Here is a 25,703-nt window from a genome sequence, read left to right on the forward strand (position 1 = left end):
CTGATTGATAGCTTTCTTTCATCTTCTACTACTGTTTACTTCTATGTCATTATTTCTGGGAAGAGAGACACTTTTAGAATAAATTACTCAAAAGTGTGTAGAGCTTAGGCTCTTCAATTTGGTGTGACCAGTGCTTGATTTGTGCTGGTGTTTGTCAGTGTTTAGCATAGGCATTTATTTGTAAACTGGCACTTATTTCTGCCAGTCTACCACATGGTGGCGATACCTCTCTATTTTTCTTTTATCAGAGCTCATAAGCTGCATATTTTATATACTTTAAAAAAAAAGCAGTGGGTCGAGTCAAATGTACAGCGCTAAGTGACCTGGAATAGTCAAATTGTAATGTTTTTGTTGCTTCATGGTGGAAATTTGGCAGTTCTGTCTGGGACAGTGGGTAGTGCAGTGGTGGCTGGTGACATTTGAAAGTTGTAGCCGTAAAAGTGACGCCCGAGTGCACCACAGCAAGTGGGTGCAGCAAGTGAGCCTGAGTGACATAAGGTGAGTTCGGGGAGGTTCTCCCCCCAAGAAAAGTTTTAAAAATTGGGCAAATGGTAAATTTTCGAACAAATCTGAGAATGCAAGAAGGTTACTAAAGCAATTGTGAAAGTGTAGTTATTACATCACACTTCCCCATTCTGGAACTGAGCCCAAGGCAATGGTAGTAATGTGCAGAGAGTTAATATGCCTGCTGCAAAGAACATGTACCGCGCAGATCACAAAAGTGCATATAATGTAAATAGTGCAGTAGGTTACTGCTTTTGTCAGAGTCATGATTTTGTTACTTGCAGTTTAAAAGTTACAAACCTAACATAGTGGAGAGGGCTAGTAACTGTCATCAGAGAGCTGCATACAAATTGCAAGGCATAGGTTAGAGCATTGTGATTTTTTCTCCAGTCATTCAGTATCCTAATGTTGCTAAAAAGGGTTCATTTGGCTAGAAATTAATTCTTGTTTGTAAGGTCGACCCAACCAAGGTGTTACAGCTGGTTTTAAATTATACGTTTGTGCAGCTCCAGACAAAACAGTCAGTCTTAAACTATACTGCCTACCATTATGTATTATGTATGTGACACCTGCACCATGTGGTCCTCTTTGTTTTATTTAACTTTCCCTATGCAATGATTTACACATGTATGTCATTGTCTCTGTATAATGTGTGTGTGTGTGAGATGTAAAGGGCTCTGAAACCCTACACTACACTGCACTATATACAAAAATAAATGCATGTGAGAGGGGGCTATGGGGAGATGAGGGAGGAGGCTCTGTAGGAGCATAGTAGATGCATAGAGACTAGAGAGTCCCAGGTGGATTCGCCTTACAATGACTGCATGTAAAGATGCAACTTGTCTTAGCTCACTGTAATTCAGTTTATGCCTTGTATAATGATGATGACGCATAACACAACTACACGTTGTGCCATCCATGGATTGGAATTTGTTACCAGGCCCTGTATGTTTTGTTAGTTTTAGTTTATACCGATTACTAGCTTGAATATTACTACTAGCGTTTGGAAGCGGCTGCTTTCAGCAAACCGGTGTTTTTATTACTTCCAAATGCAAGCAGTAAAATGCAAGCCATTTCGCATCCAACGAAAGCCGTTTCTCACTCGCCCTGCCTCCCCCCATCGAGCAGGCCATTCGTGACAACTGATTGGCCAGGTACCACGTCATCATCATGCACATGCCAATTTGGGGAAGCCATAATCTTCCCACCAGACAGAAAAACTCATAAAAACAGCAGCATCATCAGACCTGTGTAATGTAACTGGTGCTCGTGCAGGCACTGTGCTCGTGTAAATCGCTCCAATAGGGTTCGCGCCATATAAAAACCTGCAAAAACACACACACGCACACGCAGACCAGCAGAGGTAAACCGTGAGTCTGGGTCAATAAACAGAAAATGTTGCCATAGATTCGCTGTAATTCTGACAGTCTCCCTTTCCTCATTTCAAACCTCTGCTAAATGTTTCTTTTTTTCCTCAAACTTTTGAATTCCGTGTCCTTTCAACTTTAAATAAAGCACAAAAAAAATGGAAGGCATTTGACACTTTTCTCGTGAAGAATGTAGCAATTCAGTGTAGTTTAAGCTTTTTTGACCAAGGGTTTTATTTTATTTTTTTTGCAAATCTGTTTTTATTGCTTTTAAGGTTTAGTAAAAGAATACATGGTTCGGCAGGATACATTACACACAGAAGTTCATGGACATATGCGGGTTGCTGATCCGTGCCCGGCCTAGTCAATTGAATATCACCTGCAGTCGAGTAATGTGCCAACCGCCACCCGCCCAGGAGCCGGCTGCATTTACCTCATCAGTTCTGGTGTTGTCTCTTAAAGAGGGGCAGCAGCCACCATATACCAGCCACTTAGCCATACATGCAAACTTATGTCGCCCACACAACTGAGGTGTTGAGAACAGATGAGTCACTAACAATTCAAAAGAAGAACTCATAACAGTGGCAGCGTGAACAGTTGTACACATAGAGTGCTCCCCCCCTTGTCCTACCCTCGACTCCCCCCCCTCCACTCCCGGGATCACCCCCCCAACCCCCATGGTTGCAGCCATCCCCATGTGTTCGCAGACGCCCCTACCCGCAGGTCAGAGGCAGTAGGGGTTATGGGGCAGCTGGTAGTACGCCGTCGCTCGCGCAGGCATTTCCAACCATCCCCATGTGGCCCGTGTGACCCTCCCCTTCCAAGCGCCGGAGCTCAGCAAGCAACTGCTCCCACCGATCCGCCATAGGTTCCTTCCGCATCCCCAGGGTTTCTGCCCTGCGGATGGCCGTCCCCTCCGCTCTAGCCCATGCCTGGAATGAGGAGCTCCATACCCGTGTGTGTGGTGAGTCATGTGCCTTCCATCTCCTGGTGATGAGGCGTTTTGCTACTACAAGCCCCAGGTCCAGAAATCGGGACGTTACCTTGTCTTTGGGCGATCTTTTAAAGTGGTGTAAAATGTGTTCGGGCCAGTCTAATGGGGTATTGCGACCCACACTCCCCTGCAGCAGCCCATTGACCTCTCTCCAATAGGTGCTCAACCCAGGGCAGCTCCACAGCATGTGCAAGACCAAGGGTTTTATTTTAATTGTATTTTATATATTTCTCTTGACAAAACAGACACAATAAATAATGTTATGGCATCGTCTGGCACTAAAAACTAAACTACTACAGCCACAAAAATTAACAACTATGGGGCATATTATCAAGATAGGCGATAAAATTAACGTCGTTTTAGCGGCAGAAAACTGCCGCTAAAACTGCGATAATTGAAGCCCATGTTAGATGTGAAAGACATCTAACATGGGCTTCAATTGGAATTCCATAGAGCATATTATCAAGCCCATTATCGCCGTTTTAGCGGCAGTTTTCTGCCGCTAAAAAGGTGATAATTGTCTCGCCTGTCTTGATAATATGCCCCTTACTTTGTAAACAGCCGGGTCTTCAAGTGTTTACAAAATAAACTGTGACCGATTTTGTGACAAAAGTGACAAGGTAAGATTTTTCCAGAGTGCAACCCACGAGTTTGGCCAACTGTGAACCCTTTACGACGACACGGCCTGACCACCACCAAAGTCAAGTTGAAGGATATAAGATTCTGACCAGAAATACACTGGTCAAAAGTTTGGCCAAGTTACAACGCCAGTAATAGTCCTGTGACCTATATTAAAAACGCTGGAATTTATGGCCTGACAGAGAAGTAAATAGTATAACTTTGATCTTTCTGGAGAGCTGAGCTGCCTCCCAAATACACATGCGAGTTTCTATATCTTTCTGTTGATGAAGATATTTTTTTACAAATTCAGCTTATTTGCACAACAAATAATGATTTCCAACAATATGAAGGGGGGATGACGATGTTTGACGTTCTGTAAGGTTCTGAGAAAGTTATGTTTATTATTAACCGAACCTTTACCGAACACCTCCTATCCTCAACTCTGTCATTCCTCGACTAATCCCGCTCCCCCCCGACTCCCGCCACTAAACTTTAATTAAAAAATTCCCTACTCTACCTGCCCCTTCCTTTATCCACCATTACCACTCTTATGCCAGTGCCACCTACTTTTGCTCAGAAGTGGCTGGCTGTTGTTAGTCGAAGTCGACTGACCAAAGTCTCTGTCATGTGGTGTCGTTAACCAAGGTGAGATATATATCAGCCCTGGTGCTTACATTATTGCATATTAAGCACTGGTGGAGACATGTGAGTTATGCTTTTGCAGTCATTTTTCACACTAATTTTGTAAATAGTCAAAAAGTAGTAAATTTACTTCAAAGTGTATATTACTCAAACGTGTAAATTACCTTCTCAAATCAACCCCATAAGAGTTACCAAAATTAGCAGACCTAGGGTTTTTAACCAATTGCTACAGGGCCAGAGTATCATACCAACAGACAATTTTAAAAAGTTCAAAAATAAGAATACAAATGTTTATGAAAATGTGAATGATGTTAAATGAGAACACGTCTAGAAGACATAGCACAAATAACGAGAATATATCAGAGATAAAAACTGCCACATGCCCGGGTTACACAGCATCCAATGACACCTTCTGACCTGGGCCCTTGCAATTAACATTTGCCCCCGCACTATGAGACATGCTTTCATCACTCTCCTTAGCTGATCACTGAAGTTCAATCTTAATTAATCTTGGTAAGACATAAAGCACCTAGAAGACCTAGAAGAACGAATAGAGAAACCTTCCAAGTTCTCCCTGTAGAACTCACCCTATGGTGTGGTTCTGAGTTCCTTTACCCACACATTCATTTTTCCACTCCGATCTTTCAACCCAAATTTGACACTTTAATTAAGGTTTAAAAGTAATAACCACGTCACTGTTAACAATGATCTAGGACACCAGTATGCACTTTGTTTTGCACTTCACATTATGTCTTTGATCAGTATAGAATGTGCAGTGTCTCGAGTTGCTGTGCCACATAATCACACTTTAAACATTATTAAACATTGTACATATTTGACCTCGTACTGTTTTACACTAATGATTTTCAGCCTTGATAAAGCCGTGTGCCCACGATCAACCTGCTTACAGGGTGAAACACCTGCCAGATGGGGACACCATGTACAAATACTGGGGAAATGAAATACATGTCGAGCCAAAATGCGCAAAGTAACATAAAAACCTCCTTTCAATGAACCAAACACGTGCAGCATCCTGGAGATTTCTTTCAGAGTGATGAAACCATTGTAGTCGCACAGACGTATGGCTATTCTATATAATAATAATCATCGACTTCCTGAAAGCAAAGTCAACAATATAATTATTACTGTGAAAGGTACGTTTGTTCTTTAAACAATAACGTGAGAAATATTGGGGGTAGATTCACTAAAACACTTTGACGGCGAAACCAGCGATTTACGAATCAGTGGATTTGCGACAGCAACATGGTGTTGGGCCATGCAATGAACCCTTTTTGTGAACCAGCAAAGCCCTTCCGACTCGTGACAAGAGTTTTGCAAATCAGTCCAAAGTGCACTTAGGAGGGGAGAGAAAAGGTCATCCCCTCCTATTTTCCATTCACGATTGTGTGTATCAATGGATGCAATTGCTACCATTGAAATGTTACTGACACCTCAAAGGGGGTGATCACTGATAAGTGAGTCAGCAAAGGCAATACCTACCCCCTTACAGGAGAGGCCATTTGGGTGAGTTAGTGCACAGAAGTGCTTAATTTGAGTCTGTGGTTTCTGGTACTTAGTACCAGCACTTAATCATCAACACCGGCACTTTTCATGAGCACCAGTTAAGGACCCATTCATTTATGGTAGGCACTGCAAGTTTAAGTGATTTGTCCAGAATCACAGGATGTTGAACCGTCAGCCGAGACTCGAACCTCTGCAGCTCTGGCTATTACGCCACATACTCTACCCACTTACATGGTTACTATTTGAGCTTTGGCGGCAGCAACAGGAGAAATGGGCTGGTCTTTTTTTGTTTACTAATTAACCACTGATACATGGTGTTCCTTGAAGGCCAACATCCCTGAATTTGCAGCCAGTCACAGGGATTGTCAATAGCTGTCTAATTAATAGTCATTATACAGGTCATTTTGAACCCCCTCATCCTCCGCGAAAGTGCAATTGCCTTGTAACTTATCAGTACACGGTTGTATTTCCATTAACAAAGAAGTCCATGTTCAAATTGTACATACCGGTTTGGGAATGGTCTTAGTACAATGGGCCTATAAAGTCTCTACAGATCTCTTCGGAACTAGATTACCCTGAAATAAACAGCAATTAGCAGAAAGGAGATATTTATGGCACTATGTTTCTTTCTTTCTTGGTTAGATGTCACTCCACAAAAGTAGGAATCTCTCTGCATGTGACCACACATTCTGAGCTACAGTCTTTTTCAAGAAAGTGAATTACCCTAAGCTGTTCATAAAATGGTTTGCAACAAACATCAAGCTGCATATTACTTTGTTTAGTTTTGCATGACAGATACAAGCATTTATTCTACATATCTACAACTGTGTGGTCTCTTTCAAGTGGCAGAGCAAGCGATCTAGGCCCCCGATCATGAGTCAGGCAAAGCGCCATACCCAGCGCGGATACTGCTTCACCAAATTACAAAATGACACAGACGTCCTACACCTGATTTCTCAGATGCAGGAACCGTAGACCCTATTTCATGGGCCAGTAAAATTGCATGAGGATAGGACCAACCACAAGGGCAGCCTGGTCCAACCCCTGAACTCCAACCAACCCCTTTCGAAGGCTTGTCCGCTCCCATTCCACAGCTTGCCCTTTCTCCTGCCACCCTCCTCATCCACTTCCACTTCCGGCCTCGCACTGACCCACTCTGCCCTGTTTAACACCTGCACATCTCAGGTAGTAAATAGTAGCATTAATCTGCATGTTTTATGAAATCTGAATACTTTCCAAAATTTGACCTAGAAAAATTGGGTCCACGTGATTTTTTCCATTCTTTGGGGATTAACTAGTAATAGCCAGGTTTAGCTGCAGGCATACTGGCTAGAAATGTTACTTTAGTGCACGTGGTATCCCCACATCTAAATCCGGACCCCTTGTAATTGGGTACCAAAGAGTTCAGCTTTGTTGATCAACTGCAATGTTGAGATCATCAATTGCCAGGAATAAAACACCCTTTGCCATATGTTAAAAGGATATTTCAAGTGACCTTAGAGGTCCATTAGCTTATAAAGGAACTCAGCCTTCTGCTTCTTTTCTCTATATTGCCTGGGTGATACTCACTGACTTGCAATATCCTTATATTCAGAATAGGAGATACCCTATCCCATAAACTATACATATTTGAGGATTGTGAAAATGAAAAATCTAAACGTGCATTGTAGAGTTTCAATCATGTTCCTGTCTCCCTTGGCATCTCAGCCTGGTTTCTATAATCTAGTTTCAACCTGACTCTAAAAACACAATTCTGCTTTATGTACAGTACCTCACGTTCGAGAAACTCCTGATCAAAAAATCGGCCTCTGCAAAGTTCTCCGCTGCTCCTTGTTTCTAGATTTGTTTACGTAAAGCACTGCATTTATAATATAACGTTGATTGTGTGTATTGCATTTATATGTATGATCTGTAGGAGTTTCATAAGCAACCACTGGTGTCTCTGCTTAACAACCCTCTACTTTTCTCAGTCAAGTCACCAGCCAGAATAACTGCAGGATGGAGTGTCAGAATATGTTGGAATTTTCTTAGCAGGGTTTTCTCCTGCTCATTGAGCAGACTGTTGATGTTACTGGGCCTGTCTGCTTTCATTTGTTAATATTGGCCAAAAGGGAATTTAGTGTTCCCAGTGTTTCTATGTACTCGACATCTTCCCTGGCGGATTTCTTCAATGTGGCACTTCTGGAGCCCGCCTTGCAGATACTGTGAAATAATTGCAGTTTTACTGTTGGTTAATGGGTGGCATTGACAGGAAGGAGCTGCATTCTGACCATCTACAGCGTTCATTATTAACAATCACTGGAAAGGAATATTAGAAAAGTCACCAAGGAAACCAGTCCTTCAGGTACCAGACAGCTACTTGACATATTGTGAAGATAAGAATGACTCCAAGAGAGGGCTCTGCCTCCTTTTAATGACTGGCTTCTTCAGAGGAGTCTCACCTGTACACAAGGCACTTTTCTGAACCTGTTAAACAGTCTTAGTTCACCCAGACACCAGTGCTGTAATAAATGAACTGCTGCTCCTTCAGTAGATCCACCAAACAGTCTGAAGAAACTTGTGCATGATCACCTTGGTAATCATTTCTTATTACAGTGTAGCTGTAGGGCCTAGATCACTGATGCCCCATTACATTATAGTGTAAGTGTTACCATGATATGATTCCACTTCTGTTACTAGCCTATTTGCACATCCAAATCCAACACTAGCCTCCCTACAAGTGTAAAGAGGTATGATTTATTTTAGGTTTGGGGTGAAGGAAAGCAGTTATGGTTCAGAGTGCAAGACAGAATACAATGTACAGCAATAAATGTAGGTCCTTGTGTACAGAAGCTACTTGCAGTGGTAAAGACTATGATACACAGAGTCACAGACTTTCAACAGTAAAAAGCTACATTGCAATCCACGGTATTATTTTGCAAGTTGGAAAGGTGAGTGGATGTGTGAGTGGCTATAAGGGTTTCTGAATGGGTGTGTGAATGGCTTTGTGGGTGTGTGAGTGGCAGTATGGATCTGTGAGTGGGTGTGTGATTGGCTGCATGGGTCTGTGAGTGGGTGGGAGCAGTTTTGTGGTCGTGTAAGTGGCTGTGCGACTCTATAAGTGGGTGTGTGAATAATAGTATGGGAGTGTGAGAGAGTGTGTGAGTGGGTCTAATTTTTTTCATTGGCCTCTGGATCCACGGATCTGTCACTGATTCACAAGGTAGCCATGTTGAGCACCGCGATGCATCCGCGGATTCTCCCAAGTGTAAAAAACAAGTTTTTGGTCGATAGCTTGACCATCAGGGGTCCCTCACTGACTCCTCTATCCCACCCATGGAGCCAGGGTACCTCTACCATGACCCCTTCTATCACTTTTCACTTTTATTTTCAGGCCCGGGACCGTGTCCTGATATATAAAATGGCGGCCATAACTTTCCTCTCAGGTTGCGGCCAGCTAATCATGGCATTGCTAGTGCTTGAATCTGCCACCGTGGATCTGCATACCTAGATATCTATAAATCTTTTTTCTATAAAAACTCCAAAAGTTCTGACCTGATTTACAACAAATTACAAAAAAAAAAAATTCTGGACCAAGATCTAGCTTTCTGCTAAATGTGGTGTAATTCCATCCAGCGGTTTGGGCTGTAGTCATGTCTACAATCCTTATGGGAAATTGCATGGGGAAAAAATGTTTTTGAACCCGCCTTTTTCTCAGCTCCTGCTTGATGATTCAACCTGAAACTTTAAAAACATCAGCTGTAGTGAGTGCCAAACCCGTTTGTGAAGATTCGTCAAACGGCATAAATGTTATTAAAAAAACAAAAAAACACTTAGTCTATGGAAACTAGGTCCTAAGTATAACTAGCTACTGGCGACTGCCAGTAGTTAATATATATACCAGGATTTTGGAGATGCACAAAATACAAAGCCTGTGAAGATGGAATCAATAAAACCAGTTATAAATTGCACAATGGCAAAAAGGAAAAGATCAGAGAACATATTACCTGTAACACGGAATTTGTTGTGTATCCTCTAACATGCCCATGTGGTAAATATTATGTGGGGAGCACAGTAAATAAAGTACGTTTGAGAATCTTGCAACATCTCAGAGCAATCAAGAACCAGGACCTCACATAAGCAGTATCGAAGCATTTCTGGGAAAAACACGAGGCTGAAAGATCTGCGATTTTTGGTATTAAACATGTAAAGAAAAGTGACAGAGGAGGAGATTGTCAACTGACCTTGAGAACAATGGAGACTAGATTGATTATAATATTGGGGAAAGGAACATCCATGGGACATAATTTAGATGCTAAATTATATGTACAACTATGAGATCCCTCCTGGACCTGGGCTCAAAGATACTCAGATATGAAATGATTAGAAACTAAGGAAGCATGGTTATATCAGACTGACTGGATCTTGATTTATGTTTTATCTGTACTTGTTAGATGGAGTGGAGGACTTGATATATAATAGCTTTTATTGAATTTGCACTTTAATGGATTTCCTTTATGGAACATTTCAAGTAATACTGCAGAAAAATGTGCGCTACTCTAGAAAAATGTGCGCTATGGGGACAGAAATGTAGCAAGATCTTTTAGAATGAGGAGGTTAGACCTGCTATTTTGCACCATCATGATAATTGTAGGGCCACAGTCTGAAAGGCAGTATATTGCACAAAAGAGTGGTTATAGACTGGAAGGCACTACCTTGCATGCAAGAGTGATTAATACATTTGCACTTACGAAAATAGTTCGGTAATGGAACAAAAAGTGGAGATGTGTTGCATGGTGGCTATATTAGAAGGAGATTTATCAGAGATGTGGTTGGACGCATCACATAGAAAGAAATTTAAGAAGGAAGAGTTATGTGGAATGAGCATATTGGCAACTCGTGAAATTGTTTGCATTTGCACTTTGAGAAAACCTAATTAGTACGATGATTTCAAATCATTTGCACTTTTTTGAACTAAAAAAACTATTGTAGCACTTGCACGATATTTCAAGAAGTTGAATTAAGCTGCTAAAGCACTTGCACTTTTCTCTCATTAGGACCTATTTAGGCATAATTTGAGGCATAATCCGCACAAAGAAATGATTATTGCATTTGCACTTTAAAATGAAAAAATCAAATAAATTTGTGGAAATTATGGAAATAACATTCATAAAATGAATTGTTCTAATGATGAGGATATATAAGTTGTCTGTGTTCTTGTAACTATTTGAAAATAAAAGAAAACTGCTAAATGCACTTGCACTCTAAATAACTGAAAAAGTGAAATACATGAAACATGCTGAATTCTTGTGCCTATGGTCAAAGCGCCTTGAGAACCTCACGGGTGAGTAGTGCGCTCTACAAATCCCTGATTGATTGATTGAAACCCTAGGAAGAACGATGACAATCTTCTTTTCGTATATCTTCTTCTTTTTCTTCTGAATTTCCCCTTTGTACCTTTGTTTCTTCTTTTGTAGGCTCCAGCATTGAGTCACTAGACAAAAAGTTATTTGCATCTCTCCACAAAGTAGGAATTCCATTCAAGAGAAATTGTGATAGGAACTATGAACGTGCAATATTGTTTCTTTCCTGAATTGCCTGAAAAAATGAGCAGTGATTGATATGGAGTACTTCACAGAAATTGATGCAAAAAGTATTGTAAAGGCATGTGAAAAACTCACAGTGGAAAAACAAAAAAACAGAAAGCAATGTAAGAAAATGGAAATACTTCTGCCAATTTAAAGAATAATGCAGAGTGTTCACCCATTTGGATATATAGCAAGATGTTCCTTTTTCTCTTGTACTTTACAGATATAATGTTGATACATGTAGAAAAAATCGAGGTGGACATGGTACATTTCTGTATAAAATAGTACACACTCTAGTTACTTTTAAAGATGAAAGAAATTGACTATGGTTATGGGCACTTTCAATGGAAAATCTAGACAACAGGACTCTATGGTCCTGTAGAAGGCAAATGGCAAAACGCCTCGACTGTCCATGTTATTATGCACTGTCGGTAAGGAATTGAAAAAAACAAAATGAAAAAGAATCCTATTACTTTGGTGCTGTATGAGTTCTACACAGCGGATAATTCAGAGTAGTAGACGTGTTGACGTTTGATATAGATATATACATATATATATGACTCAACTGGGATTGCGTCACAAGCAGCGTCCGCGGATCGTTTGAATAACAACGAAACCCGGTAAGCCGTGACGCCGTCATTATAAATTACTGTTGAGTGCTTGGCTTACAGCATTGATACGGGATAAGGCGCTTGGAGGGGTAGTATCGATTGGGCGAGCGCACGCTTTGCCCTTGGCAGATGCAACGAACATGTTCGACGAAGCAGACCGCCATGAAGCAGCGCGTGACATTTTCAAAACAACCACGGATAGAGGTGCCACTGGACCCGATGACATACCAAGTGGGTCCAACACTCGTAGCACCTTGCGCATGCAGTATAACCAACTTGAAAGTCTCTGTGAGAGAGAGATCAGGAAATGGTGGGAGGCGACCTCACTCCAGAACTACATGGATGTAGACAGGGTGCCAAGAGGACTACGCATATACACAGTACCCGCCTACGAAAATCCGGATCCACAACTCCTGGAGGAATGGGCTGAGTATACGGCAACGTCATGCAAAGGAATGTTGGCAACTTTGGTTAAATTTGCCTGGAGCGATAGAAACAAAGCTCTAGCGGAGATAGCTATCCTTGAGAAGGATCTCTCCAATAATGCAGACGTTAGCACACAAGAAGCCCTAAGGGAAGAAATGAAAAAACGACTCAAAAAATACGAATTAATAATCAGACAACGCAAACAAGAGAAGTTTGCCCGTGATGAACGTGATTATCTACAGGGGAGGATCCTCACCTTCGCGAAAAAGTTCGACGAACCCCGTAGAGCATTGAATAAGAAGCAACCTCCTGAACCAACAAGCAGAATTGAAACGTCGGAATCTGAGGTCACGGAGAGTGAACTCTCCGGAGACGAAGTACCAGCCCCTTCTAGCGTCCCCACGAAGACTCCTTTTCACCAGGAGTTCAATCTCATACGCCAATCCTGGCTAAGAGGTGGCAAGAGCAAACCACCCGAAAACGAAGACCGACCAGAAGGAGCGGATGGAAGGGCAAGAGGAAGAGGAAGGGGCAAAACCACGACACGTGGGTCTCGGAACAACAGAGGCAGGAGATGGTAAATGATGCCGATGATCTTACCATCGTGAACCTGACACCCAGAGTACTAACGAATGCGGAAGAGTCCGCCCTCAAATTGGGACTTTCTTTTTGCCCTAACAACCACATGGAGTATACGCAAACACGTATTGACCTATTCAAGTTTACACGGAAAATGAAACTTCACAAATTTTTCAAATTAAAACCAACTATGAGGGAAGCTAGACAGTTACAACAACAAGGACAACTTCAAGGAACTGATCTACTGACCACTGGTGATCTTGATATGCTCGAGATGTTGGAGGCCCTACGGAATGAGGAAGAAACTGCTATCACCCCGACTGATGATGTGGCAATTAGAGCCAAGCGAGTGGGTATAAAACAAGCAACACCGGCTACGATTTTCAAGCCCCCCTCTGTCTTCATTCCGCAAATGCCATACGATGCGATTGACGCATTTTCCGATGCGGTGGTGCAGGACCTCCTAGAGTTTAGAACGAAAGTTTCCAGTAGAACAGACCGAGGTAATAACCTCACTGAAGAACAAAGGTCCATATTGTAAGATCTATCAAAGGATGAACAAATAGTATGTAAACCCTCCGACAAAGGAGGGAATATCGTATTATTGACAAGAGAACAATACTGTCACGAAGCCTACTGCCAATTGAATGATGTGAAGCTCTATGAAGCAACCAACATCGAACAGTATAACTCAAGCATTTTACATTACCACAATTTATTAGAGAAATGGCGTAACCGAGGCATGTTGGGAACAAACGAATTTCTTTTCCTACGCAATTTGGATCCTATCATACCAACTTTTTACCAATTGCCAAAAATCCACAAAAACACCAACGATCCGCCTGGGAGGCCTATTGTTTCCTCCAAAGGAAGCCTAACCGAGAATATGTCTGTATACATTGACTCTTTCCTTTTTCCACTGGTTTTGAAGCTCAAATCATACATCAAGGACACTACTGACTTTATCATGCAGACCAATAAGATCAAGTGGGAACCTACATACCAATTAATTGCTTTGGACATTACTAGCCTGTACACATGCATTGAACACAGTCAAGGGCTGGAGGCAGTAGCCCACTTTTTAGCTAAAAGACCTTTGAAATTTTCGGAGCACAACATCATGCTTTTGGAATTTATCCAATTTTGCCTGTCCAATAATATTTTTCTATTCCAAGAACAACTCTATAGACAGTTATCCGGGACTGCCATGGGGACCTGCTTCGCCCCCAGCTATGCGAATCTTTTCGTAGGCTGGTGGGAGGAGCAGGTCGCCCTTAGCAACCGTATGAGCAAATGGACCAACTATGTGATAGCATGGCACAGGTACATAGACGACCTCTTTTTGGTATGGGGGGGTCGCCAGAAGAGGCTCAGATTTTCATATCCGAGCTTAACAATAATCAACTCAATCTCAGGTTCACATTTGAGATCAGTTCCCTAACGGTGAATTATTTGGACCTGAAGGTGTTTGCCAGGGAGGGTGTCCTTGAAACCGAGCTATATAGGAAGCCCACTGCGGGTAATTCTATCTTGCACGCCCACAGTAATCATCCATCTAAACTTATTCGCAGTATCCCGTATGGCGAGCTGCTCCGCCTGAAACGGAACTGCTCAAGAGAAGCTGACTTTGAAAAAGCAGCAATTCAAAGTATAAAAAGATTCCAAGTTAGGGGCTATAACTATGCAGACTTGATCTCTACACTCAACAAAGTGAGAAAAATACCCAGAAAACAACTATTGACATATAAAAAACCAGTCAACAGGAATACAGCTGAGCATGATGGCAAATTCCGTCTAATAACCACCTTCTCGGATGACGCAAATCTACTGAGGAGAATATTCAGAAAAAGTTGGCATATCCTCCAAACCGACACAGTCATCGGTAAGGATATTCCGAAAGTACCAATGATCACTTTTCGGAAATCGAGATCACTCCGTGATAAACTGGTGCAGAGCCATTTATCACCATTGTCACAACCTACAGGCACTCTTAAGGCTCTGCACGGATTCTTCCCTTGTGGGAAGTGCAGAGCCTGTAAAAACTGTAAGAGAGTTCTCACATACAACATCCCAGGGGTCAGGCAACCAAGGCGTATAGATAAATTTATCACTTGCTCTACCACTCATGTAGTGTATTGTCTCATTTGCCCGTGTGGGCTCAAATACATCGGCAGCACTATCAACAGTGTTAAAATGCGCATTTTGGAACACCAGCGCGCAATCAATAAGAATGATGTAAATTACCCTGTAGCTAGGCATTTTGCCACCATGCACCACAGCAATAGGGACCTTCTACAGTACTTTGGTCTAGATCATGTACCCGCGAATATTAGGGGGGGTGATAGGGTCCAAAGATTACGTAGATTAGAATCCCGCTACATTATAGATCTGTACACAAAGGCCCCACACGGTCTTAACAGTGGGGAAGAATTGAGTGTACACCTGGGCAGATGAGCATACTACAGGCCACCTGTTGTGGAGTGATTCTGGTTCTATAAACACAGGTAACAACATATCTTGAATGATTATGAATTAAGCCACAAACTAGAATGTACAAATATGAGTGGTTGGCACGCCTCTCCTCGACCAGCCAAAACATTGGAGACACCTGCAATCTCATAGCATGGATATTATGAATCTTGGAAATCCGTTTGAAATCCCTACATGTGATGTTTACAAATGTTATACCTTCTTCACTTCTCTATCAGTTGTCTGTCCCGCACTTGTTTTCCCTGTTTCCCCTTTCTTCTCTCTCCTTTTCCTTTTTCTGTCCATTCTCTGTCTCCTTCATATAACAGGGAGCTATGGCCAATACATGGCGTTATACCGATTTCCGCATGTGAATGTTATATACTTTCTACATGACGAATTGTTGACCACAATTTATTTCAATGTTCAGCAATATTTGATGAACTATTTTTAACATGATTATTGCTTTCATCATGGCTCCTTTGATTAAGAGACTTATATTGTATGGACATAAGATGAGTGAATCCATCACTTTAAGATGGCCGCCCCACGAGCAATGGAAAGAGTGGGACTTTAGCCATCTTTTGTTTCTGTTGTTGTTACGTGAATCTGTTCACGCTGTCGCGCAATACATGACGTAATGTGTATTTAAAGTAGGCGCGCGGTCTCGTCATTGAGACACTGATGAAGATTTATTCGAAACGCGTCTGTCTTGCTATTTGATTTCTGCCGAAATAAAAGAATAATCGATACGGAAACCCTCCTGTGAGTGCTTAACTCTGTGTGACAAACGAGAGTTTTGGGAGCTGCAATTTTTACGTGGGGCACCGCCACGCTAAAGCACCCGCCTGCGAGTGACCTGGCTGCTGGTGCAACTTTGGGAGCTTACATATATATATATACCTATATAACCTACTGGCGGTCACCAGTAGGTAGTTATAGTTAGAACCTAGTTTCTATAGGAAAAGCATTTTTTGATTTGCTAATAACTTTGGTGTCGTTTGACAAATGTTTGCGAAATTCTAAGAAAAAAGGTCTATTCAGGCCATCTCCTATCCTGAAAGTTTGGCGGTGATTCATCAAGCGGGGGCTGAGAAAAAAGGGGGGTCCCAAAAAGTGTTTTCTCCATGTTAATTTCCCTAGAAAATTTTATTACAGGCTACAGCCCGAACTGCTGAACGGAATTACACCAAATTTGGCAAAAAGGAAGAGGTTGGTTCAGAAAGTAACCTTTTTTTAAATGGTGTAAATCCGTTCAGTAGTTGTTGAGAAATTCAAAATATAAAAGTCAAAAAATCAATTTCCCATAGGAAACTTTAGCCAAGGCCACAGCCCGAACTGCAGAACGGAATTACACCAAATTTGGCAGAAAGGTATTGCTTGATTCAGAGAGAGACTTTTTTTTTAAATGGTGTAAATCCGTTCAGTAGTTGCAGAGAAATAAAAAAAAAGCAAAGTTTCAATATCTGGGGCAGCGGTGGGTTCACGCACCCTCCCGACCACGCGCTTCACTATGATTGGCTGCCACGAGCACAAGTTTCACTGTGATTGGTTGCCAACACTCCAAACCAGGAAGTGTTGAAAGCAATCTTGTGACTCGGTAGAACTGAGTCACAAGAAAGCAGTTGAAAAAAGATTGAAAGAGAAGAAAAGTGGGCAGGTTAGAAACACCCTGACCCCCTAGTTCTGCTCACGGGGGTCCCACAAGGACCCCCAGGCCCAAAAATTATTTTTTATTTAAAAATAAAAACGTTAGAATGCGCGCTGGGTGCGCGATTCCCTGCAAACAAAAATAAATTAAAATGAAGCGGGGGCTGCCCCTCTTTATTTAAATGAGCCCCCGGGTGGGCCAAGTTGTGGGGGCAATGATATAATTATATTGCGGGGGCCTGCGGGGCCTGCGCAGCCCCGTGGACCGCCACCTTCCGGGGGCTTTGTAAATTAGGTGCGGGAGGGTACACGGCCCTTCCGCAGTCCCGAGGATCGCCACCTCCCCGAGGCTTGTTTTGCAATTTTTTGGGGGTGTCCGAGGCCCCCCCAAACCCCGGGGATCGCCACCCCCCAGGACTTTAATTAAATATGCAGGGGGGGCTTCACGGGCTCCCCGAAACCCCGGGGAACACCACCGCTCTGGGGTTTTGAAAATAGAGGGATGGGGCCGTGCGGCTCCCCTGCTGGAGCCCTTGATGGCCCTGGAGACCGCCCCTCCCCAGCGGGACATTGTTGTTTGCTATGAAAGGGTGGAAGCATGTCTCACAGAGTGTCATAGCAAAGCCTGGTTGCTTCGTTGAAGCGAGAGGAGGAAAACCTGCTCTCGGTTCAATGAAGCAAAGAGGATTTGCTTTTGGGCAAGGGAAGCTGCATATTAGCAGGTCCCATTGCCCAAAAGGAATGCCGGCTCCCGCAGGAGGAGGGGAGCCGGCGGGACAGTGGGGGCATTGGGGCTCTCCCCATGGTCACCAACAGAGAGGCCAGGCCCCAGGGGATGGGGTCTGTGGGGCCAGAAGTGGGCTGGGAGGGGGGCCACGCGGCCCCCTCCCCTTTGACAAAAAATAATGTAGATGTGGGCATGCCTCAGGGGATGGGGTTTCTGAGGCAAATCTAAATTAATGAAAGTGAACGCTTTTTATTTTTAAAAAAAGTTTGCCATCGCGACCCTAGTGCGGCCCCCTAGTGTGAATACAAAGGGTGCACGACTCTCAGCGCGACCCCATAGTGTTAATACGAAGGGTGCGCGACTCTCAGCGCGGCCCCCTAGTGTGAACGCGCTGGGTGCACGGCTCTCAGCGTGGCACTCGAGTACTTCTCAGGTCTTTAAAACACCGAGGACCATATTCTCAAGGACACAGCACTGAGTTAACAGCACTTTATCGCAGCCAAAATGGTGACAATTTAACGCACCATTCACAAGCTGGTGCAAACAGCCCATATCACCAGTTTACCAGTGATAGCAGCCTCAAAAGCATCGTCACGGATGACCCCGGCAAATATTGCTAATGAGATGCAGAGTAGGCATTTCCGTGCAAAAAGCAGCAAACACACCACTTAGCAACTTTCTCAACCACCAGCAAGATCGGCGAAGAGAATACAAAACAGGCGATAAGGTGCGTTGGCACCAGGAAGTTTACACCTGCTCTGACCTGGTGTAAAGTTGGACTACAACCTGCAACATGAAAGGGAGCCCAGCCCACAGCCACACCTGAATGACAACAGATGCAATGGAGCCAACGATCATCCAGCTTGGACACCCAACAGTGTCTCAACACCCCCCGCCGCTGGCCCCTTGTCTGCCATCTCCCCTGACCCCTCCCGCGACAAAGAAATGTGACAGCAACCTTCCGAAATCTGGAACGTAACAAATCAGCTGACGTGATACAATTATAATAAAAAAGATGCATGTGAGGTTGGACAAATGAGAATCTCAGTAATCTATGGATTTACATATAAAACATTTTATTTAAACAAGACAACAAAATAAAAGTAGGTACAGCCATGGCGTGTCATCCCTCGACAATCTGTGAATTACAGACTGCAAGACAAAAAGCAAGATAAGATTGTGCGTCATGTGCCCTTCAAAGGAGAGGAAGAGAGAGAGAAAGAAAGAAAGAGTGAGAGAGAAAGGAAGACAGAGAGAAAGAGGGAAACAGTGTGAGAGAGAGGAAGAGAGAAAAAGTGAGAGAGCGAGGAAGAGAGAGAGAAAGAGTGTGAGGGAGAGAAAGTAAGAGATGGAGAGGGAGAGTGAGTGCCGACAGTGTGGACAAAACCCTCACAGCTCACCTTTCCAACAGCGGTGTGTCTCCAACCACGTCCCGGGACATAGTGCAGCCCTCAAGCTCACTCATCTGAAATATAGTATAGAATCAGTAATGGCAGAGTACATACAACTGCACATGCCGAAATCGCTTCCCACTCCTGCACACCCAGACTGCTGCACCCCAACCACTCCCACCACCCAGAGGTGTCTGCCCGCCCCTGCGCACCCAGGCTGCTGCACCCCATCCACTCCCACTGCCCAGAGGGGTCTGCCCACTCTTGCGCACCCAGGCTGCTGCACCCCATCCACTCCCACTGGCCTGAGGTGTCTGACCGCTCTGGCACACCCTGGCTGCTGCACACCATCCACTCCCACTGCCCAGAGGTGACTGCCCGCCGCTGCGCAAACAAGCCTCTCTGCACAACTTCCGCCACCAGGGTGTGTCCAAGAGGGTCTACCACGTACGGAAGCAACCTCCTCAGCCGTGGCGTACATGCGGTCCAGCCGAGCTCACAATTCAAATCGGGTCTTGATTGCCAGGATGGTGTATCAAGGCCACGCATCATCGCAGGCTGCACACCCGCTCAGCTCTAGTGGCACTATCTCAGTGGAACTCAAGTCATCGGCACATGGTGGGAGACCCGTGTCAGTGGGGTGGACAATCTGTGAATCACAGCCTGCTAGACAAAAAGCAAGATAAGATTGTGGGTCATGCGTCCATCAAAGGAGAGAGAGAGAGAGAAAGAGTGAGAGAGGAAGACAGAGAGAAAGAGTGAGAGAGGAAGACAGAGAGAAAGAGTGAGAGAGAGGAAGAGAGAGAGAAAGAGAGAAACAGTGTGAGAGACAGGAAGAGAGAGAAAGAGTGAGAGAGAAAGGAAGAGAGAGAAAAAGAGTGTGAGAGAGAGAAAGGAAGAGATGGAGAGGGAGACTGAGTGCCGACACTCCGGTCAAAACCCTCACAGCTCACCTTTCCGTCACCGGTGTGTCTCCAACCACGTGCCTGGACATACTGCAGCCCTCAAGCTCACTCATCTGAAATATAGTACCGAATCAGTAACGGTAGAGTACATACAACTGCACACGCCTTCATCGCTGTCCCGCCCCTGCGCACCCAGGCTGCTGCACACCATATACTCCCACCGCCCAGAGGTGTCTGCCAGTCCCTGCGCATCCAGGCCTCACTGCTCACCTTTTGCCACCTGGGTGTAGAAAAGAGGGCCCACCACGTACCGCTGCAAGCCCCAAGCCCTAAGCTCGGGGTCCGCGGACAGGGCAACCTCCAAATCATGCAGCCCCGCTCCGCAAGACACCTGGTCGCACATTTGGTGCCGCGTCTTGATTTTACATTGGCAGAGGACATACCAGTGCACCCATCACCATTGCAGGTTGCACACCCGCTCAGCTCTTGCGGTGCCACTAACTCTGTGACCAGCGAGGCCACGCCACCTGGCGGTAGGCCCCCACTGTTCGATGGCTCGGGCCTACACTGCGGTCCAGCAGGGCACACAAAACCTGACCTGTCCGGACCACCGGGACAGGGCATCATCGCAGGCTGCACACCTGCTCAGCACTTATGGTGTCCCTACCTCAGTGCACCGACAATCAACGTCCCGTTGCAGTGCGCCTGTGCCGGCCGCAGTGCATCTGGTGCCAGCGAGCCTGAAATGGAAATGCCGTAGAGCACGTGCACCCGGTCTTTTTTATTGGCAGGGTCACGTGTCCTCTTACACCTGTGCTTGATGGGTGTGGAGTGGGTGTAAACCAGCCGTGAGGGAGTGGCTGCGGCATACTGACAACTAGACCTCTGACCAGCAGATCACTGCAATGAAAACCTGGGCCATGTAGCATTGTTGTCCCTCCCTGTAAGCGTAAGCAGAGTGGGATGGACTGGCGTGAGCCAGTCCTGCGTGATGCTGTGAAGAATGACTCCAGAGCTATGGGTGTTGTTCCGTCCTGGGCTGTATGAGGAATCAACTGATGCAGGTGTCCCTGTTGTAGTGCTGCCGCCACCCGTGCCGCAAGCGCAAATGTGTCACCCTGTAACCCAAGTTCCACAACATGGCCAACATGGAAGGTAGGGGGAATCACTGACCCTACATTCATCCATACTTCCACTCATGAAAGATTGTGTACATGACATATCTGTGTGGATATGAATGTTTATTGTACATTCAGTGGATTTTTGCAGTTTTAGCAATACAGGGCTATGCAAAGCCCAAATTTCAGTTTTTGGCACATGGAGGGCAGCCAATTAGAGTCAAGCTAGTGCTCGGGGTTAGGCTCTGCCAACATATGCCAATTCCGAAACACTTATAAATTCACTTTACACTCTCCTTGTAGTACTCAAATGATCCAGTCTCTACCTATGTACTTATACAATGACCATGACAAAGTTACATAACCGAATTTTTCCCCACTGCCTTAGGTAACATGGTTGCGAACGCTGTTCACAGCACAATGTAATGTGGTAGGGCCCAGGGGCAGCATCATGCATACATAATGAACACATGGACACAGTTAGATAGATAGTGGAACTGGGTACGGGCACGTGCGCTTGGAACTCTTTTTATTACCAGGGTCACATGTCCAGTGACGTCTGTGCTGGGTGCGTGTGGGGTGAGTGTAAGCCAGCCCTCAGGTAATAGTTGGTGCTGGCAACAAGTACAACAGTAATCATCGGATCACACACAGAGATTCAATCATAAAGGGTTCATGACTTGTGCTGCACTAAGGTAGGGGCACCAGATGTGAAATAATACACAAAAGATTCTAACGTAAAGGGTTCATGACTTGTGGTGCACTGAGGTAGGGGCAGCAGATCTGAAATCATTCACAAAAGATTCTATCATAAAGGGTCCAAGAGTTGTAGTACACTGAGATAGGGGCATCAGAAGCATCCCGCGTGTGCACAGCTAGCGATGATGCATGGTCCGGGAGGGCCGCACTGGTAGCAATATCTGTTGCCTACTGGACTGTGTCATCTGCAATCGCAACTCGATCTGAATTGTGAGCCCTGCTGCCCGCAATGTAGATCAAAGGCAGTAGTCAGCACAGACATCGAGGAATACTTTTTGTCACTTCCTCTTGACAAAATCCGAGGACATAGAGAAGAATTCTGTCTGCAATTAATAAATCATGTCTGAATGTAAATTGTGAGCTCTGCTGACCGCAGTGTGGGCGTATGGAACAAAAGATGAAATATGTATGGACTACATTGTCGAAATATGTAGGTTTCAGGGACATTATAGTTAGTTGCCTACTGGACCCTGAAATTATTGAATAAAGACTAAATTTGAATTGTGAGCCCTGCTGACCACAGTGTAGGCTGGAGGCAGCAGTCAGCAAAGGCCCACAGCCACTTGGCGTTGACTTTAGCTGCACAGATTGGGAGCATTTGGTCTTCTTAACCGATTATACTCTCTGACACAATTTGCATCGGTACTAATCTTGAATTGTGAGCCCTGCTGACCGCAGTGTAGGCTGGAGGCAGTGGTCAGGAAGGGTCCACATCCACCTGGCGTTGACTTGAGCTCCAAAGAGCTATTGGCACATATGTACTTATCCAATCACTCTGCCAATTCCGAAACACTTATAAATTCACTTTACACTCTCCTTGTAGTACTCAAATGATCCAGTCTCTACCTATGTACTTATACAATGACCAAGACAAAGTTACATAACCGAATTTTTCCCCACTGCCAGAGGTAATATGGTTGCGAACGCTGTTCACAGCACAATGTAATGTGGTAGGGCCCAGGGGCAGCATCATGCATACATAATGAACACATGGACACAGTTAGATAGATAGTGGAACTGGGTACGGGCACGTGCGCTTGGAACCCTTTTTATTACCAGGGTCACATGTCCAGTGACGTCTGTGCTGGGTGCGTGTGGGGTGAGTGTAAGCCAGCCCTCAGGTAATAGTTGGTGCTGGCAACAAGTACAACAGTAATCATCGGATCACACACAGAGATTCAATCATAAAGGGTTCATGACTTGTGCTGCACTAAGGTAGGGGCACCAGATGTGAAATAATACACAAAAGATTCTAACGTAAAGGGTTCATGACTTGTGGTGCACTGAGGTAGGGGCAGCAGATCTGAAATCATTCACAAAAGATTCTATCATAAAGGGTCCATGAGTTGTGGTGCACTGAGGTAGGGGCATCAGAAGCATCCCGCGTGTGCACAGCTAGCGATGATGCATGGTCCGGGAGGGCCGCACTGGTAGCAATATCTGTTGCCTACTGGACTGTGTCATCTGCAATCGCAACTCGATCTGAATTTTGAGCCCTGCTGCCCGCAATGTAGATCAAAGGCAGTAGTCAGCACAGACATCGAGGAATACTTTTTGTCACTTCCTCTTGACAAAATCCGAGGACATAGAGAAGAATTCTGTCTGCAATTAATAAATCATGTCTGAATGTAAATTGTGAGCTCTGCTGACCGCAGTGTGGGCGTATGGAACAAAAGATGAAATATGTATGGACTACATTGTCGAAATATGTAGGTTTCAGGGACATTATAGTTAGTTGCCTACTGGACCCTGAAATTATTGAATAAAGACTAAATTTGAATTGTGAGCCCTGCTGACCACAGTGTAGGCTGGAGGCAGCAGTCAGCAAAGGCCCACAGCCACTTGGCGTTGACTTTAGCTGCACAGATTGGGAGCATTTGGTCTTCTTAACCGATTATACTCTCTGACACAATTTGCATCGGTACTAATCTTGAATTGTGAGCCCTGCTGACCGCAGTGTAGGCTGGAGGCAGTGGTCAGGAAGGGTCCACATCCACCTGGCGTTGACTTGAGCTCCAAAGAGTTATTGGCACCTGAAGAAACCAGCGTGTGCGCACCCTGTGATGTGCGTGGTCCGGGCGGGCCGCCCTGGTAACAATGTCTGTTGCCTACTGGACTGCGTCATCTGCAATCATGACTCTATCTGAACTGTCAGCCCTGCTGACCGCAGTGTAGGCCGGAGGCAGTGGTCAGCAAGGGCCAACAGTCACGTGGGGTTCACTTGATCTGCACAGTTAGTAGCACCAGAACCACTCAGCATGTGTGCAGCCAGCGATGATGCGTTGTCCGGCCGGGCCGCAGTGGGAGCAATGTCTATTGCCTACTGGACTGCGTCATCTGCAATCGCGACTCGATCTGAATTGCGAGCCCTGCTGTCCGCAGTGTAGATCGAAGGCAGTAGTCAGCACAGATATTGAGGAATGCTTTTTGTCACTTACTCTTGAAAAATCCGAGGACATAGAGTACAGTTCACTCTGCAATTAACAAATCAAAACTGAATTTGAATTGTGAGCTGTGCTGTCCGCAGTGTAGACTGCCATTCAGTGTTCCTTTGGACTTGCAAGATGAATTTGGTCATTGTACAAAAGCTATAACTGATATATAACAAGTTCTTGAAGCAAGGATACTAAAAGGATATTATGTAGGTTTTAGGGACGTTATACTTAGTTGACTACTGGACTCTGCAATTAATGAATCAAGACTCAATTTTAATTGTGAGCCCTGCTGACCGCAGTGTAGGTCGCAGGGAGCGGTCAGCAAGGGCCCACAGCCACGTGACATTGACTTGACCTGCACAGAGTAAGTGGTACTTGAAGCACTCAGCGTGTGCGAAGCCTGAGATGATGCGTGGTCCGGGCGGGCCGCACCGGTAGCAATGTCTTTTGTCTACTGAATTCTGCCTTAATAAGACTACGTGGCAATGACTTGTGGTGCAGTGAGTTAGTGGCACCTGAAGCAACCAGCGTGTGCTCACCCTGAGATGATGCGTAGTCTGGGCGGGCTGCACTGGTAGCAATGTCTTTTGCCTAATGAATTCTGCCTCAGGAAGGCCACGTGGCGGTGACTTGTGGTGCACTGAGTTAGTGGCACCTGATGCACTGAGCGTGTGCGCAGCCTGCGATGATGCGTGGTCCGGGCGGGCCGTACTGGTAGAAATGTCTTTTGTCTAATAAATTCTGCCTCAATAAGGCCACGTGGCATTGACTTGAGCTACACAAAGTTAGTGGTACCTGCAGTACAAAGCGTGTGCGCAGCCTGCGATGATGCGTGGTCTGGGCGGGCCGCACTGGTAGCAATGTCTTTTGCCTAATGAATTCTGCCTAAATAAGTCTATGTGGCGATGACTTGTGGTGCAGTGATATTGTGGCACCTGAAGCACTGAGCCTGTGCGCAGCCAGCGATGATGCGTGGTCCAGGCGGGCTGCACTGGGAGGAATGTCTTTTGCCTAATGAATTCTGCCTAAATAAGACCACGTGGCGATGACTTGTGGTGCAGTGAGATAGTGGCACCTGAAGCACTAAGCATGTGCGTAGCCAGCGATGATGCGTGGTCCGGGCGGGCTGCACTGGGAGGAATGTCTTTTGCCTAATTAATTCTGCCTTAATAAGGCTACGTGGCGATGACTTGTGGTGCAGTGAGATAGTGGCACCTGAAGCACTCAGCGTGTGCGCAGTCACCGACGATGCGTGGACCAGGCAGGCCGCACTGGTAGCAATGTCTTTTGCCTAATGAATTCTGCCTTAATAAGGCTACGTGGCAATGACTTGTGTTGCAGTGAGATAGTGGTACCTGAAGCAACCAGCGTGTGTGCACCCTGCGAAGATGCTTGGTCCGGGCAGGCCGCACTG

General features: G+C 45.0%; 1 protein-coding gene across 2 annotated transcripts in view; it reads left to right on the forward strand.

Moving 5' to 3' along the window:
• LOC146855188 (uncharacterized) overlaps window positions 1-25,703 on the forward strand; it is a 1,301,788-nt gene that overhangs the window by 755,671 nt on the left and 520,414 nt on the right. The window lies entirely within an intron of this gene.

This window comes from Triturus cristatus, chromosome 4_1 (genome assembly GCF_964204655.1).
Source record: "Triturus cristatus chromosome 4_1, aTriCri1.1, whole genome shotgun sequence".
NCBI lineage: Eukaryota > Metazoa > Chordata > Amphibia > Caudata > Salamandridae > Triturus > Triturus cristatus.